Source organism: Macaca thibetana, chromosome 1 (assembly GCF_024542745.1).
Source record: "Macaca thibetana thibetana isolate TM-01 chromosome 1, ASM2454274v1, whole genome shotgun sequence".
NCBI classification, from domain to species: Eukaryota; Metazoa; Chordata; class Mammalia; order Primates; family Cercopithecidae; genus Macaca; species Macaca thibetana.
The window spans coordinates 218,518,953-218,523,696 of NC_065578.1; positions in this window are offsets into that span (position 1 = coordinate 218,518,953).

The following is a 4,744-nucleotide window of genomic DNA, read 5'->3' on the forward strand; positions in this document are numbered from 1 at the left end:
CGCCCCTTCCTCTCTGGCTGCACGCCTGATTGGACAGTTCTCACGCTGGCGCCGCTGATTGGATGGAGCTCCAGGCCCCGCCCCCTGAGGTCTTGAGTGACAGGAAGGGCGATCAGACACTGGGCCGTAAGAAACCAGAGTGACAGGTTTTGGGGTGCAGGCCTTTTGGGGCGACATTCCTCACGGCACTGAGACCTGGACGGACCTGCCTGGGTGATATTCGCATTTAACCATGTATATAAGATTATATCCATTTATAAGTTTTATACACACACACACGCACATATATATTTCACAGATTGAAACAATATATAATAATTAAAGTTTCCGATTTCATAACCTTCCCGGCCTCTGGTCTTTTGACCAAGCAGCCCGAGCTGTGGAAAGTGAGGCAATCCTCTCAGGCAGCAACGTGCAGTATAAATAAAACGTGAGCCACGCGTGTCATTTAAAGTTTTCTAAGATAGGCCGGGCGCGGTGGCTCACGCCTGTAATCCCAGCACTTTGGGAGGCCGAGACGGGCGGATCACGAGGTCAGGAGATCGAGACCATCCTGGCTAACACGGTGAAACTCCGTCTCTACTAAAAATATTAAAAAATTAGCCGGGCGTGGTGGCGGCGCCTGTGGTCCCAGCTACTGGGAGGCTGAGGCAGGAGAATGGTGTGAACCCGGGAGGCGGAGCTTGCAGTGAGCTGAGATCCGGCCACTGCACTCCAGCCTGGGCGACAGAGCGAGACTCCGTCCGAAAAAAAAAAAAAAAATTTTTTTTCTAGGATCTGGCGGGTCGCTGTGGCTCACGCCTGTAATCCCAGCACTTGGGGAGGCCGAGGCGGGAGGATCACCTGAGGCCAGGAGTTCAAGACCAGCCCGGCCAATATGGCAAAACGCGGTCTCTGCTAAAAATACAAAAAAAAAAAAATTAGCCAGGAGTGGTGGCGATCGCCTGTAATCCCAGCTGCTCGGGAGGCTGAGGCAGGAGAATCGAGTGAGCCCGGGAAGTGGAGGTTACAGTGAGCTGAGATTGCGTCATTGCACTCCAGCTTGGTTAATAAGAGCAAAACTCCGTCTCAAAAAAAAAAAAAAAATCAGCTGTGAAGACATTTCCTCCTGCAGAAATTTAGCCAAACAGCTGAGTATGTCTTGAAGTCACTCTTTGTTTTTTTGTTTTTTGTTTTTTAACAGGGGAAAGCTATTTTCTAAGACTTAAACCCCGGACTGGCCATGGGGCAAACTCTCACAGCACACATGGAATTCATGCCCGGTTAATGCATCTCTTACCTTAAACCAGCGGTTGCTACTAATTTTGTTTCTGATTCAGCCCAGTTCTACAACTGCCTGCTATGCACAGGGCACAGTACTAGCTGTCCTGGCCTTAGGGTTAGGGTTAGGGTTAGGTTTAGGGTAGGACTTGGCCGGAAAACAGTTGCACCCCCCCCAAATTGAAACCATTCCGCTTTCCAAATTGGAGTAAAACTAAAACTGAAAAGACCTGGGGGGTTACCCAAGGGTTACAACATGAATAAATCGCTCAGAATATTCAAAGCCATTTGATGGTGTCATGGGTGAGTGTGTCTCACTTCAAACAAAATAAAACACTACTGTTATTCTGAGATTCCAAGTTAGGATTTATGTAAAAATATATAATTTTTTTTGATATACAACACACATACAAAAAAAATACAAAACATTCACGTAAAGCTCTGTGAGTTATTACAAAGCGAATACAGTTGTGTAACCAAGAAATAGAACCAGCATCACTCATGTCCCAACAACTATCTCCCTCCCTTGTCTACTTCCCAAGTGGTAAGATTTTTTTTTTTTTGAGACCAAGTCTCTCTCTTGTCCCCCAGGCTGGAGTGCAATGGTGCGATCTCAGCTCACTGCAACGTCCACCTCCCAGGCTCAAGCGATTCTCCTGCCTCAGCCTCCCGAGTAGCTGGGACTACAGGCGCCTGCCACCACGCCCGGCTAATTTTTTTATTTTTAGTAGAGACGGGGTTTCACCATGTTGGCCAGGCTGGTCTCGAACTCCTGACCTCGTGATCCACCCACCTCAACCTCCCAAAGTGCTGGGATTACAGGTGTGAGCCACTGTGCCCGGCTGCATCTGATTTTCTCATGTGATTTTGCATCCTGCTCCTTTCCTGAATGTATTTATTAGTTCAAACAGTTTATTGCTGTGTTCTAGTGTTTTTTGTGGTTTTTTTTAACATATAAGATTATGTTGGGGCAGGGCTCAGTGGCTCATGCCTCTAATCCCAGCACTTTGGGAGGCTGAGGCAGGAGGATCACCCAAGCCCAGGAGCTTGAGGCCAGCCTGGGCAACATGGCAAAAAACCCATCTCTACAAAAAATGAAAAAGTTAGTTGAGTGTGGTGGTGCCCACCTGTAGTCCCAGCTACTCGAGAGACTGAGGTGGAAGGATCACTTGAGCCCTGGAAGTGGAGGTTGCAATGAGCCAAGATCATGCCACTGTACTCCAGCCTGGGCAGGAGAGCAAGACTCTGTCTCAAGGCGGGGGAAAAAAAAAGAAAAGATGTCATTCACAAATAGCAACATTTTTACTCCTCCTTTCCAAGTCAGAGAGCTTTTTTAAAAATTGCCTAATTACTGTGGTGCAAATTTTCAGTAATATATTAAAATAGACATATTGAGAGTGGGCACCGTGTAGCCTTGCATGGGTATCTGGATGCTTGAAGGAGCAAACATCTCCAGTTTTTATAAACTAGTTTTATCAGGTAAAGATCTCTTGCAGGGTCCTTGGGCTGATAGGATCTCCTCTTGAATTGCACAAAAGAGAGGTTATAGCTGGATCACAAGGCTGCTGCTGGGTCTACAGTGGGGTCTGCCTTTGGTGTGCCTATTACCAGGGACTTGGGAAGTCAAGGATCCCGTCTGGTCCCTGGGCAGACTGGATTGCCTTAAGAACTTTGATTTTTTTTTTTTTTTTTTTTTTGAGACGGAGTCTCGCTCTGTTGCCCAGCCTGGAGTGCAATGGCCGGATCTCAGCTCACTGCAAGCTCCACCTCCCGGGTTTACGCCATTCTCCTGCCTCAGCCTCCCGAGTAGCTGGGACTACAGGCGCCCGCCACCTCGCCCGGCTAGTTTTTTGTATTTTTTAGTAGAGACGGGGTTTCACCGTGTTAGCCAGGATGGTCTTGATCTCCTGACCTAGTGATCCGCCCCTCTCGGCCTCCCAAAGTGCTGGGATTACAGGCTTGAGCCACCGCGCCCGGCCAAGAACTTTGATTTTTATAGGACAGGCTCAAGGGCAAGATCCTGCAGTTGGATCCAGGTGGGCCTGATACCTGGTGCATGGATGGATTTTGGCTCCCACTAGGTAGTTAGCACCTCTCCTCCCAGTTCACTATGTCAGCCTCTGGGTGTGAAGAACTGGCCATGGATTGTAGCTATGTGGACTGGAACTGCGTCACAGTGCTTCTTAAGGGACTACAGCTGAGGCCAAGGTCTGCGGGCCTGCCTCCATGGCCACAGCTGTGCATGTCTCCCCCAGCTATCTCAATGGGCAGGACTGTTTCTAGATCATGGCTAAGAGGAGTCTGAGAGGGTTACCAGGTTGCTTCAGGATCTTCAGTGAGACCAAGTTCAATAGGCTATTTCCCGATCTTTAGTCAGGACCTTGGGTCCTCCAATGTGCCACTAGGTGGGGGCCTGCTCTCTCACAATAGTCCCCCTTGGTCTTGGGTGCGGCTGCAGTTTTATAAACTCAACTGTTGGCAAGTACCATTCTACTTTCTGTGAGTTTACTACATAGACGTGGAATCATACACTCTCTGGCACTTTGTTAGTGTCTTCCTTCACTTATAATGTGGTCAAGATTTATTCTTGGCCGGGCGCGGTGGCTCAAGCCTGTAATCCCAGCACTTTGGGAGGCCGAGACGGGCGGATCATGAGGTCAGGAGATCGAGACCATCCTGGCTAACACGGTGAAACCCCGTCTCTACTAAAAATACAAGAAAATTAGCCGGGCGAGGTGGCGGGCGCCTGTAGTCCCAGCTACTCGGGAGGCTGAGGCAGGAGAATGGCGTGAACCTGGGGGAGCGGAGCTTGCAGTGAGCCGAGATCGCGCCACTGCACTCCAGCCTGGGGCACAAAGATTTATTCTTACTGCACTGTGTTATAAAGGTTTCCTTGTTTGAGGCTGAATGATATTCCATTCTGTGCATATGCCTGTGTGCCACATTTTCTTTCTTTTTCTTTTCTCTTTCTTTTTTTTTTTTTTGTAAGACACAGTCTCACTCTGTCACCCAGGCTAGAGTGCAGTGGCACAATCTTGGCTCACTGCAACCTTTGCCTCCCAGACTCAAGTGATCCTCCTGCGTCAGCCTCCTGAGTAGCTGGGACTACAGGCCCGCACTACCACACCTGGCTAATTTTTGTATTTTTGGTAGAGACGGAGTTTTGCCATGTTGCCCAGGCTTGTCTCAAGCGATCTGCCCCTCAGCCTCTCAAAGTGCTGGGATTACAGACAAGAGCCTCCGTGCCTGGCCATATGCCACATTTTCTTTCTTCATTCATTCATCAAAGGAAACCTGGGTTGCTTCGACCTTTTGGCTTTCAGGAATATTGCTGCAATAAACATGGGTGTGCAGATATGTTTTTCAGGTCCTGCTTTGCATATTTTGCAAATCCCAGAAGTGGGATTGCTATATCATATAATAATTCTGTTTGAGAAACCTCCATATGGCCGGGTGTGGTGGCTCACACCTGTAATCTCAGCAC